The 14075-nt window shown below is 51.8% G+C and overlaps 1 long non-coding RNA gene across 1 annotated transcript; it reads right to left on the reverse strand.

Annotated features, from left to right (window-relative positions):
• Window positions 1–1581: 1581 nt before the first annotated feature.
• LOC136500840 (uncharacterized) lies at window positions 1582–4027 on the reverse strand. The gene is made up of 2 exons (XR_010770110.1): window positions 3368–4027; window positions 1582–3142 (listed from the first exon to the last, which is right to left on the reverse strand). It is a non-coding gene; the product is annotated as an uncharacterized lncRNA (long non-coding RNA).
• Between the last annotated feature and the right edge of the window lie 10048 nt (window positions 4028–14075).

The raw sequence follows: 14075 nt of genomic DNA on the forward strand, positions 1-14075 counted from the left end.
AACCACGCCTAGACGTACTCCACAAGACGGCATAGCTTGCAAGCCAAGTTAGATAGGCCTCTCCATCAGGCTCACGACCCCTCGGTCGGGAGAACCTCCTTCTTTGTACATGCTCTGGTCCCGAACTCTATATAAAGGCAGCTACGGCATCCTTCCCAAAGGATCTTCATTCCAAATGATTCTTCACAACCTCTGGACTCCTGAAGATTCCCTTCAGGCAGTTCATCTCCTAGCTCTAACTCTCCTACCTCTTCCACCATTCTTGCACCCCCATTGTAAGAACTTCAGAGCATTCAAGCGAGGAACACACACTCGATCATCTCTGAGACTGGACGTAGGGCTCTGGCCTGAACCAGTATAAATCCTCGTGTCTTTTGGATGCTACCATCGTCTTCCTAGAGCAGCGCGACAATCGTATAAATTTATTAGTCCGGTTTACAAAACACCGACAACCCTCCAATCCAATTTGTGAACACCAATTATATTATTCATGTTGAACATGAGGATATCATATTTGTATATGATATATGTAATGATAGATCTACTTTAGTATGTATCGACATCAAGTGTGACTCCATTTGGAAATCAATTGTTCTATGATTGCAATGTGATTAGAATCAAACCTTGTGATGTTTTATATGATATGAGCTGCGATTTGAATGTATGAAATTAAATTTGAGAAATTGTGTATAGTCCAATTTCCGTGTCATCCAATTCTGATGGCTGCCCTGATAGGGGAATTCATTTCCTTGACTGTGGAAATATATTTTCCTATTGTCCTATTGTCTTCATTCGATAGGGATAGAATTTCAGACTTGACATCCAAGAATTTCCTATTGATGAAGACCCGATAGGGAAATGGTGCACCAACAGGGAAATTAAAAGATTGACAGACAATTTTTCCATCCTTATCGTTTTTGTTCTGTAGATATACCGACAAGGAAATTACTTTTTCAGTTTTCCTATCGTTAATGCATGGTATGGATTTGTTGAGTTTGGATTAGCTATGCAGGGCGCTGTGCATGTTGGCTACATAAATGTCCCATGTTAAAGTCCACTAGTAAATATGCTCTTGCGTTGCTACGGGTGAATAATACATTTTAAAACTCTTTTTTTTTTATCTCTCGTTCTTTGTTTCCAACAGAGAAGTTATTGCATCAGCGTAGAATAGGTAATGTTCAACAATAAATACGCAATACATTATGTTAGAAATTGATAATTCACTTGTCAATACATATATGAATTATGACTGTTTGAACTATATATGAATATGAATTATGACAGATTTTTCACTTTCTCATACATATGTTTTAAAACACTTAAAATATCATGTCCAAAGTAAAGCCGGGACAGCAAGTGTGACTTCATTCAAAGAAGCCGTGCCATGCAGTAGCAAAATTTTATGCCTGGCATTATGGCGGGGGATTTTTGCTGCTGGCAATGCAAGCAAAACAAGAGATCTGCCAAGTATCTGCTATAGCAACAAGAATGCGGCATCAAAACTGAAAACAATCTTTAGTCATCATTAACTTCCACTGCAGCTGTTCTAGCTGCCCAGTTTTTTTATAAACAAAGACAGCCTTAGCATAAGTATCTGCTATTCTATTAAGGGACATTCCAGGATTTCCTGTACAAGTAAAAAAAAGAATACAATCTGAGTCAAAATAAAGATTTTGCAAGACTATGTGACTATATTTAGCCAAGCACTGACTACAGAGCAAGTGCTCATCCAGTTCAGTGCCAGTTCATCTCTCATTTCTTCGCCTTGGAGAAACGGAGACACCTGTACTTCTCGCCACTGACGGTGATCTCAAGGGTTCCGTCTTGGTTGTGTTGACTGGAGGATGTTCTCATGAGGGCGCTCTTTTCCTTCCCCAAATAATCATTTTCCATCTTCAACCTGGCTTCTTGCTGTCCCTAATTACATAATGAGTTAATGGTGATGAATTGGAGACATGATTGACTTTCATCCATCAGGAAGATCCTGCTCAAATGCATACTGCTTGCTCTAAGCCTCTAATACATTTCAAGAAAACTGAACTGGCACAAGCTTCAATTAATTTTGCTTCTAATTAGGCAAAAGAGACACAGCTTTACAGTTCTCGCTTCAATACAGGGCATAACACTGATGTTAATGATGATGATTCAGAATCAAGTGACTAAGCACTTCCTTTATCCATAAAATACCTTGTTACAGTTTGCATGATTAAGCCATTCCCATATCATGCACTTGAAATTAATCCTTCCGTATAATCAGAGTTATTGATTCAACATATTAGCACTTGTACATAACACAGCATGAGTCAAGACTCTGCATTGCTGGCCAGACCAACAGACTGACTACTGCAACAATAGGTACTAAATAGGAAATATGCCCGTGCGTTGTACCGGGAAAAGAAACATAGGACATTTGTGCAACAATTAAGATGTGGACAGCTGATGGAATAGAGGCAAATGAGGCTCTTGGCAGTGTGTCCGCCTTGCGCTGCTTGCCATGAGGCGATCCCTAAACAGAGAAGCAAGGCGGAGCACAACCATTGGAATAGCAAGTTCAGGCATGTGGCAATCCCATCCTCCAGTGTGACTCGTGAGCCTACTATAGAAGTATAGAACCATAAAAACACAATTAATCAAATTGGCAACTTTCAGCTAATATAATGGATTCTTAGCACCTAACTGATAGTTAGATGAACTATTAGGTCAGGCAAAGAAAAATTCCATAGGGCCACAGCCGTGATTGTGAAGCTAATCAAAAGCATCACCAAACATGGAGTCATAGACAAGTCTTCTCTATGCATAAAGATATATTCGTCAGGAGCAGCTTTACCTATGCAGATGTGCCTGTTGCTGCATATATGCTGGGATGCATTGGTGCTGGACTAAGAAACACATCCGACAAGCAAAAGACGATAAGCATTCAAATTCACACAGATATTAAGCTAAGGATAACATGTGCTCAGGGGAGCATCCTTTCAAGCAATAAATATTCAGAGATGATGCAAGGATCAGAACTATACCTTTTCTCTGTAGATGTTCTTTAGTTGAGTGGCTTCCTCATCCATCGGCTCATCAAGGTTCTGATTCAGTTCACATCCACACAACTATTTAACCCTCTCACTGCAATACTGACAACCAGTTCGGTCTGCACAAACAACACTCCTTTGGTGAAAAAACAAGAAAACAGATACAAATTCATTCGCTAATCACTCATAAGCATTACTATTATCGGTATTTTAGAAAATTTCGTTGTTCATGGAATCAGTTTGACATATGTGTGTAATCAGGCACACTTTCAGGCTTCAATTTAAAAGAAGGGGAAGAAATAGCATGATGAACAAGATTGGAGTAACAGCAGTAAGAAACAGACCTTGGCTGTTTTGTCAGGCGATATCAGGAGCGTTGGTCATGTCCGACGAGATCATGACAGGAGTGCACGATTGCAACTTCAACGAAGATTAATGTGTATTTTTTCCAGGAAAAATCCTCCATCCTCCTGCTAACATAAATAGAAAAAAAAAGGAGTTCGTGTCGGAACAACCAAGCTTTCGTTTGATTCGATTCCTACTTTCTTGAACTCCGACGGCCATCAACAAGAACTCCGGCGAGCTCCGACAAGGCCAGACCATGTGGGCCGGCAGCGGCGCGAGAGCCGCCCGCACGTCGACGATCTTCACGCCGGCGTCCATGCCAGCGTCGGACGCGAAGCGCTGCACGGCCGCGGAGGAGGAACGCAGCGGAGTCGTGCGCGACGACGGCGGCCTCGGGTGCGGCGTACGCGCGCTCGTCGCCGGATCCGCCCACACGCGTGCTCCTAGCCGCGCGCCGCCGCCGGAGGAGGCATGGTGACCTCTGAGCCGCGCGGCGCCGCCGGAGGAGGTGCGGCCTCCGAGCCGCGCAAGGATGCCGGAGGATGAGCCTGAACCCTAACTTTGTGGCTGCGGGGGTGAGACGCGCGGCTGCGGGCGTGAGAGAGAGAGACGCCGGCGGCCTCGGGCGCGGCATAGTACGCCACTCGCCGCGATTTTACGGAAAGAGGAACGACGGGACGGGAGTAGGAGGAGAGGAGCGTGGGGGCTATAGATTGGGCCGCCAATGGGCCGAAAGCCAGAGAGTGGCAGGACGGTTGGGCCAGATTTGAATGGGCTGGACGAAAAAAAAAACCCTGAAATTTTGCCTTTTTATTATTAGGTATAGATTTGTCCCATGCGTTGTCATTGTTTTTTCCTTTCCTATAGATAGCCTCCTAGGGCTACGGCTACCTGCTTGTATCTTTCTTAAGTTTCTTCTATATCATTAGAAACATATATTGTCAACATTGTTTCTCTAAAAATCATTTTAAATGATAGTTGAATGCATGTAACTCATTTTGCACTATGCTTGAATGCAACTAAATAATAAATAGTATAAATTGTTTATTTGAGCTAAATTTTACATTACGCAGCCACAAGCATGATTTGTCATTTATTAAAATCCATGATTTGTCATTTAGTGCCTCGAATTATAGCTCGTGCTTCACCACACCAGCGCTCAACTAGGAACCATGATGGGCACAAGCATTATTTGCATGTGTCAATTGAGGAACATAGGATGATATAGATTTTTTGCCCATAGTAATGCATTTGATTTGCTAGGTCCTTGCACACTACTACAGTCGAAGTTTTATTCAGAAGATCATAAATTATTTTTGGAGACGGGCAGCCAGTCCGCTTCCGGTTTCACGCCTATGTAAATCCAGATTTCTAGAAAAATGGCGAGCCAATGACGAGGCCTGCTGAACCCGTGCTCAAGCCCTGCCAAGCCCATTTATGCTATGGCCGCAGCTCGCTGGATTTGCTCGTGCGCCGCCGGATCAACATGTTCGCCGCCGTCAGAGGGGGCCCCCATGCGTGCGCCATCGTTGTAGGGTCGTCACGCTCACCAGGTCTGGGTGACCGCAAGCCCCCATGCGCCGCTGCAAGGCCACCAGGCGGGGCACCACCGAGACCCGAGAGGGGAGGAGCTGGGAAAGGGGCATCGGCGGTTGGAGTTAGAAACAAGAGATAAGTGAGAGAATGACGGGCTCATATGGGCCGCATGGACTATATATCGTGGGCTCGGCTCCAGTAACGAAGGCGGGCCTTATGAGAGGTCGCCTCTAAAAATAAGGGCCATTTTTAGAGGCTCGTTAATGAATTTTATAAGATGATCTTTTATTTGGTGTCTACTAAAATGATTTGTTCGTCTCCAGAAATAGCTACATATTTCACGAGGAGACGCCCATCTGCCTTCAGAAATAGCCGCATATTTCAAGAGATCTCACATAAACCTTGTGTGTGCCTCTTGTTGAGTACCATAAAACGGGGTACCCTGAGCGTACACCAAAAGAGGCACTAAAATCCCATCAACGGCAAAGTTAGAGGGTAAGCCATGGGCTCATAACCAGCCCCGTCCGAGCCCACCCGGCTCTCCGCATCGCCTCAGGCCTCTCACGGGAGGTCTCGGCATCCTGACGCAATTTCCGCCTCGCGTGAGGCCTCTCACGGAAGGCCTCGGCAAGGAGCCCAATCTCCATCTCGCGCGAGGCCTCATTCTCCGTATCGCTCGAGGCCGGCTTGTCCATAGCCCGTCGCCCCCACCTCGACCAATCTTCCCGACAGCACGTCATGTCCCATTAATGCGTCAACCACTCCCGCAATCTCAGCCGGACGACGGCTCGACACCGCGGAATGGCCAACGGGACGTGAGGTCGCATCAGCGCCATACCAGCTGAGACAGGGCACGGTGGGGATTACTGGCCACTGTATTCTGACGATGTGCCCACGGTCAGCGCCCGCACTACACTGTGCCCCACGATCCCCGCCTCGAAAACAACACGACATGGGCAGCCTGGCCCGGGTCATCACCGCCTCTGAACCAGCACACCAGATCAACCGCTCTCTTTGGGCCTCGGCACTATGCACCAGGGTCTTGGCTATCTCAGGATTCGTGTCTGCCGAGACCCCCACTGCGGTGCAGCCTCGGCACCGACCGAGCCTCGGCCTCGCGCACAGTCAGTCCACAGTGACTTGCACGCTGATCGCCGCACCCGCTCCGAGGCAGCCCTAGAGCTCCCATGACGCACAGGATCGGATGTGACCAGCACGCCGCCCCAGTGCTCTAAGGACGGACCACTCCGACGACTACGCCACCACAGGAACAGGCCACAGGGCTCGGACACGCCACCTCTGTTCACACGACGTCGTATAGTTAAGCATATGTACTACCCTTGTCCTCCCTTCAAACTATAAAAGGAAAGGACTTAGGCTATTTGGGGGGGGGGGACGAAGAACAACGCCCTGTAACACACACATTTCCCTGCCGCCTGAGAGCAACGCCTCAAGCAGCCCACATCATACCTCGTCGAGACCTGGGACTGGCTCCCTCTCTCACCTAGCTTGTAACCCCCTACTACAAGCATTTCGGTGCAAGGAATACAAGATCGATCTCCCAGACTGGACGTAGGGCTCGAATTGCTCAAACCAGTATAAACCTTGTGTCTCTTTGCATCACCATCTAGAATTGGGAACACGCAGGATAAATTCACTAGTTGGTTGAGGACCCCCCCGGTCCGAAACACCAACAGTTGGCGCGCTAGGTAGGGACCTCTGCGTGTCAACTTCATCATCCCAACAGGTTCTGGATGGCAGACCCCGTACGACCGCTACGTCTCGGCACGGTGGTGTGGTTTGGGAGCCTAGAGTTCATGTCTCTAGGGCACGAGTACGACATGGTACTTCTCACACCCCGAGCCTCGCCTGCCGATGGCGACGTCATGCATCGGTAGCCCAGGCGTAGGCGGCGCCCGGGCGGCTGTTCTCACCACGCTCGCCAGGCATGACGCGAGCAAGATCATCCCAATGCCACATAAACCCAGGGCGACTCGCCACTCTCCACCGGCACCCCAAGACCAGCTGTTGGCGCAGGGTCCCTGGTTGGGGATCTGTCTGGCCTGAGCATGGACAAGGGAAAAACACCGGTGGCACCAGGCAACGCCCCGACATCAAGCTCCGCTCCACCACTCCCTGAGGAGCCAACTTCGGTAGAACAGAGCCCAATGATGGCACTATCTCCATACCCCTTTGGATTGAGAAATGCCGCCGCGTCTTATGCTTACGCCTACGCATCCGCTCACTAGGTTCTCTCAGAACGCCGCCAGCGCTTCGCTCTCAACTTCGATACCACCACATCGACCCACACCCACGCCGACTCCTCAAAGGAGGACGAGGCATGGGCTGGAGCGGATTTCTTTGATCTCCACGACCGCGAGACCATGCGCCGCTTCCTGGCTGCTAGCGACTATTACTTTGGCTACTCCGATTCCAATGGTGAAAGTACTTACGATCCCACTCGTGAGTGCTTCCACGTCAGGCTTGGGATGCCAAGCACGGGCGACGAGGACGAGGGGGCAGATAATCGCACTCCGCTTCACTAGGGAACGGGCAATGCTACGCCTTCACGTATTGTCCCACCGGTGGCATGGAACGAGAACCTTGCCCTCGGACAATTCCGACGCCCAGACCTGGAACAACTCCGCGAGCTTCAAGCCAAGGTCGAGCAAGATTGACTCCTTCTACAATAGCTCTGAAGCACTCTCGAGCAGGAGCAGCAAGGCCGCGGTGACAGCGGAGGAGCCCGGCGACAGGCTCGTGACGTGCACCATCACATCAACGATGACGAAGGGGACGATTGTCCCCCAATCTTCAATCGTGCTAGCCAGAATATCATGGCTACGACAATGCTAGTGCACGCGATGCCCGAGCCCTCCACCACGGAAGGACGGCGGGTTCGCGGCGAGCTCTGGGACCTCCTCAAGACCATCGCAGTGCAGCAGGCCGAGAGTTCCGCCTCCCGACGGCGTGATGTCATCTCGGACCTCCCCTCAGCACTGCATCGGCAGGATAGGGAGGCCTCGGTTCGTCCCGAACCCATTCGGGTGCCGGCAATCAGTAGGGTCCCCCCGGTCCACGACCGCCTCGATAATCGACACGAGGCGCAGGGTGACCACGAGGTGGTCAGCCGACGACAATGCCACGACAACGAGGGGCCCGCCTAAGGCTACCATCTAGATCGGGGCGGCAGCTACGATAGCGGAGAGGACCGCAGTCCTTCTTCTGAACCACCTGGCCCTCGAGTCTTCAGTAGAGCCATCCGCAATGCTTAGTTTCTAGCCCAGTTTCGCCAGCCAGCCAACCTCACTAAGTATAGCGGTGAGACCAACCTCGAGCTCTAGCTCGCCGATTACCACCTAGCTTGTCAGCTAGGCGGCACCGATGATGATCGGCTCATCATCCACAACCTTCCATTGCTCTTATCAGACTCAGCGTGAGCCTGGCTCGAGCACCTTCCTCCTTCTCAGATCCACGATTAGCGCGACTTGGTTCGGATCTTCGTCGAGAATTTTCAGGGCACATACGTGCGCCCTAGAAACTCCTGGGACCTTAAGAGTTGTCACCAAAAACCAGACGAGTCTCTCCGAGACTTCATCCGGCGCTTCTCGAAATAATGCACCGAGTTGCCCAGCATCGGCGACTCAGAGATTGTCTAGGCTTTTCTCTCTGGCACCACCTACCGAGACTTAGTCCGAGAATTAGGCTGGAACGTGCCGTGTTCGGCCGCCGCGCTCCTCGACATCACAACCAACTTCGCCTCAGGCGAGGAGGCTGTAGGGGCCATCTTCCCCATGGATGACGCCAAGGGGAAGCGAAGGGATGAGGCCCTCGAGGCCTCAGTTCCCTACCTCCCCAAAAGGAAGAAGAAGGGTCACCAGGGGAAGTGGGCCGTCCTCGAGACCGATATGGTTGCGGCCGTAGAACGCAAGAATCTCTGAGGCCCTAGGGGCCCCAGACCCTTTGACGACATGCTTAAGAAACCCTACCCTTACCACCAAGGCCCGGTCAAGCACGCCCTCGAGGATTGCTCCATGCTGCGGCGTTACTACGCTAGGCTTGGGCTCCCCGATGACGACGCCAAGTAGAAGGGCACCGGTGACCGGGACGATGACAAGGACGATGGGTTCCCTGAGGTACACAGCGCCTTCATGATCTTTGGCGGACCCTCGGCGTGCCTTACAGCGCGGCAGCGAAAGAGGGAATGCCGAGAGGTCTTCTCGGTCAAGGTGGCCACTCCCCGGTACCTCGACTGGTCTCGGGAGGCGATCACCTTTGATCGAGATGACCACCCCGACCATGTTCTGAATCCTAGGCAGTAACCACTTGTTGTCGACCCGATCATCGGCAACACCCAACTCTCCAAGGTGTTGATGGACGGAGGCAGCGGCCTCAATATCCTATATGCCAACACCCTAGAGCTCTTGGAGATCGACCGATCGAGGCTCTGAGGTGACGCCACACCGTTCCACGGCATCGTGCTAGGGAAACACACGTGACCCCTTGGGCGCATCGACCTTCCCGTCTGCTTCGGCACCCCCTCCAACTACCGCAAGGAAGTCCTTACCTTCGAGGTGGTCGAGTTCGGAGGAACCTACCACGCCATCCTAGGGTGGCCGTGCTACGCCAAGTTCATGGCGGTTCCCAACTACACCTACCACAAGCTCAAGATGCCAGGCCCTAGCGGTATCATCATGATTGAGTCCATGTACAAACATGCATATGACTGCGACGTCGAGTGCATTGAGTATGTTGAGGCTCTCGCCGAGGCCGAGACCCTCATCGCCAACCTCGACCAATTCAGTGGCGAGGCGCCTGACTCCAAGCATCACGCAGGGACGTTCGAGCCCATGGAGGCCATCAAGCTTGTCTCGGTCGACCCCGCCTACCTCAATGATTGGGCGCTAAGGATCAGCGCCACCCTCGACATCAAATAGGAAGCCATGCTTGTCGACTTCCTTCATGCAAATGCCGACATATTCGCATGGAGTCCCTCGGACATGCCGGGCATACCGAGGAAGGTCGCCGAGCACACCTTGGACATCTAGGCCGGCTCTAGACCGGTCAAGCAACGCCTACGCCACTTCGACGAGGAAAAGCATAGGGCCATTGGTGAGGAGGTGCAGAAACTCTTAGCGGCCGGGTTCATCAAGATAGTGTCCCACCCAAAGTGGTTGGTTAACCTCGTATTAGTTAGGAAGAAAAATAGGAAATGGAGGATGTGTGTAGACTACACCGGTTTGAACAAAGCCTGTCCAAAAGTCCCCTTCCCATTACCCCAAATCGATCAGATCGTTGACTCCACTGCTGGGTGTGAGACCCTGTCTTTCCTTGATGCGTATTCTGGTTACCATCAAATCAAGATGAAAGAGTCCGACCAGCTCACAACTTCTTACATCACCCCATTCGGCATGTACTGCTACATGACTATGCCTTTTGGCCTCAGAAGCATAGGGGCCACATACCAGCGGTGCATGACCCAGGTCTTTGGCGACCACATTGGGCGGACCGTCGAGGCCTATGTGGACGACATCGTGGTCAAGACCAGAAAGGCTGAGGATCTCATCGACGACTTAAGGATAGCCTTCAAATGCCTTAGAGAGAAGGGCATCAAGCTGAATTCCAAGAAGTGTGTGTTTGGGGTCCCCCAAGGCATGCTCTTGGGATTCATAGTCTTGGAACACGGCATCGAAGCCAACCCAAAGAAGGTCTCAGCCATAACCAGCATAGGACCAATCAATGACCTCAAGGGAGTACAGAGGGTCATGGGATGCCTTGCGGCCCTGAGCTGCTTCATCTTGTGCCTCGGCAAAAAAGGCTTGCCTCTGTACCGACTCTTGAGAAAATCCAAGCATTTTTCTTGGACCCCCGAGGCCGAAGAGGCCCTTGATAGACTCAAAGCGCTGCTCACAAATCCTCCTGTCTTGGTACCCCCTGCCAGGGACGAGGCCCTCTTACTCTACATCACCGCAATGACCCAAGTGGTCAGCGCTACTGTAGTAGTAGAAAGGCAGGAAGAGGGGCATGCTCTACCCACCCAACGACCTGTTTACTTCATCAGCAAAGTGCTCTCCGAGACCAAAACACGTTACCCCCACATCTAGAAGCTAGTCTACGCCATAGTCCAGGCCCGGCGTAAGCTGCGTCACTACTTCGAGTCTCACCCAGTGACCGTGGTATCGTCTTTCCCCTTGGGAGAGATAGTCCATAACCGGGAGGCCTCAAGCAGGATAGCCAAGTGGGCCATCGAGCTTATGGGGGAAACCTTGACTTTTGCGCCTCAAAAAGCGATTAAGTCTCAGGTCTTGGCCGATTTTATGACTGAGTGGACCGACACCCAATTACCACCTGCCCAAGTCCAAACAAAATGCTGGACCATGTACTTCAACGGGTCTCTAATGAAGACCGAGGCAGGCGTGGGACTCCTCTTCGTCTCACCCCTTGGAGTACACATGCGCTACATGGTGCGGCTTCACTTCGCTGCCTCCAACAACGTGGCCGAGTACGAGGCCCTCGTCAATGGCTTGCAAGTCGCCATCGAACTTGGGGTACGGCGTCTAGACGTCTGGGGCGACTCGCAGCTCATCGTCGATCAGGTCATGAAGGAGTCAAATTACCTCGACCCCAAAATGGAGGCGTACTGCAAGTTGGTGCGTCGCCTAGAAGACAAGTTCGACGGTCTTGAACTAAACCACATCGCGCGGAAGTACAACGAGGCCGCCGACGAACTAGCAAAGATGGCCTTGGCACGGGCTCCGCCCCCCCCCCCCCCCGAACATATTTGCCAGGGACCTTCACAAACCTTCCATTGACTACACCTTGGTAACGGAGGAGGGCCCACCTATGGAAACCACGGTGGGGCTCGACGCCCCCTCTACTGCCGAGACCCCCTCGACCGAGCCCAAGGTCATGGAAGTCAACACCGAGCCTCCGCAGACCGACCAGGACATGGATTGGCGAATCCCGTTCCTCGATTGGCTTGATTGGGAGGAGCTTCCTAGCGACAGGACCGAAGCCCGACGGCTTGCGCGCCGAGCCAAGACTTATGTCCTCTGCAATGATGAATTGTACAGGCAAAGTCCCTCCGGTGTCCTCCAACGATGTATCACTGCCGAGGCGGGCCAAGCCCTACTTTGGGACTTGCACGCAGGCGCCTGCGGGCACCATGCAGCGCCTCGGACGCTCATAGGAAATGCTTTCCGCCAAGGGTTTTACTGGCCGACGGCTGTCGCCGGTGCCACCAAGCTAGTACGCTCCTACGAAGGATGTCAGTACTATGCTCAACAAACACATCTCCCAGCCCTGGCCCTCCAAACCATCCCCATCACGTGGCCATTTGCCGTATGGGGGCTCAACATGGTCGGCCCTCTACAAAAGGCCCCCGGGGGCTACACCCATCTACTGGTATCAATCGACAAGTTCTCCAAATAGATCAAGGCTCGTCCGATCAATCGAATCAAATCCGAGCAGGCAGTGTTGTTCTTCACTAACATTATCCACAGGTTTGGGGTTCCTAACACCATCATCACCGACAACGGGACACAGTTCACTGGCAAAAAGTTCCTAATGTTTTATGACGACCACCACATCCGTGTGGCCTGGTTGGCCATAGGACACCCAAGGACCAACGGCCAAGTAGAACGTGCCAACGGCATGATCCTACAAGACCTCAAGCCAAGAATTTACAACCGGTTGAAAAAGTTTGGCAAGAAATGGCTCGCCGAACTCCCATCGGTCATCTGGAGCCTGAGGAACACTCCAAGCCGAGCCATGGGGTTCACGCCTTTCTTCCTAGTCTATGGGGCTAAGGCCATCCTCCCCACTGACTTAGAATATGGTTCCCCAAGGCTACAAGCCTATAACGAACAAAGTAACCGCACCACCCAAGAGGATGCCCTCGATCAACTAGAGGAAGCCCGAGACGTCATGCTACTACACTCGGCTAAATACCAGCAGACCCTATGGTGCTATCAGGCCCAACGCGTCCGAGGCCGAGACTTGAAGGTAGGCGACTTGGTGTTGAGGCTAGCACAGAGCAATAAGGGCCGCCACAAGCTGACCCCGCCATGGGAAGGACCGTACATCATCGCCCAAGTGCTGAAGCCCGGGACCTATAAGCTAGCCAACGAAAAGGGCGAAGTCTTCACCAATGCTTGGAACATAGAACAGCTACGTCGCTTTTATCCTTAAAATTCCAAGCATTGTATATATTGTTTCTTGGAATACAATTGAAACCCGTTTTTTAGTTGTTCTAATTTCTCGAGAAATTCCCCAAGCCTATCGTTGGTCTCGGCAATACAATGACACTACAAGGGAGACTCGGCTCTGCATCCACAGAACCGAACTTCCCTCGGGGGCTAGATGGGGGATTCCCCCTAAAGTTCCATGCACCATTTTTTAGTCGTTTTTCGAAAAAAATTCCTACGCCAAACCCTCTAGCACGCTCTGACGAATCGGTTGCGGAAAACCTGAGGACCAAAAGCCCGACTCAGGGCCAGAAGGCCAGTTGAGTTGCGAGACAGCCTAGGCCTCTAGGCTATGGCGCTCCCTCACCACCTTTTGCCCATGGGACGACTTAGGCTCCAAAGAGGTTTTTTGCAAAGAAATCAGATCAGAGACGACAGGAGGGCAGAGGCTCGGAAATACAAGACAAACGATTAAAGAAACATAAGTTCTTTAAAAAGAAAGGCCTCAACGGCCACAAGCATTACAATTCAAATCTAATTCCTACTCTACTTACATGGCCGCTTGGGCCTAGGTCAAGGCTCAGCACCTCCGGCATCGGCAGACAACGGGGGAGGGACCACCTCCTCTTCAAACAACGTTGCCAGTGTGGTGCCAGGGCCTTCCGCCGCCTCCAACAGCTTCGTCACCACCTCGTCGGCCTCATTGGCGTCATCGGGCAAGACGTAGCCATCGCTGATGGCTTGAAGGTCGACACCAACATAGTGCGAGGTGATGACGGCCAGTGCACGCTTGATGCCCACATGCAGCGCTCCTCGGAGCTATTCACGCACTTGACCGCTCAGTGCAATCAGACGACTCCCATGGGAGCTGCCTGACTGAACCCCCTCGACCACTAGGGCGTCGCAGGCGGCACGGGCAGCACTCTTCAGCGCCTTGTGCTCCCTGATCTCGATCTCGAGCACCATCTGCACCACGTTGGAAGCC

This window comes from Miscanthus floridulus, chromosome 1 (assembly GCF_019320115.1).
Source record: "Miscanthus floridulus cultivar M001 chromosome 1, ASM1932011v1, whole genome shotgun sequence".
Classification (NCBI taxonomy): domain Eukaryota; kingdom Viridiplantae; phylum Streptophyta; class Magnoliopsida; order Poales; family Poaceae; genus Miscanthus; species Miscanthus floridulus.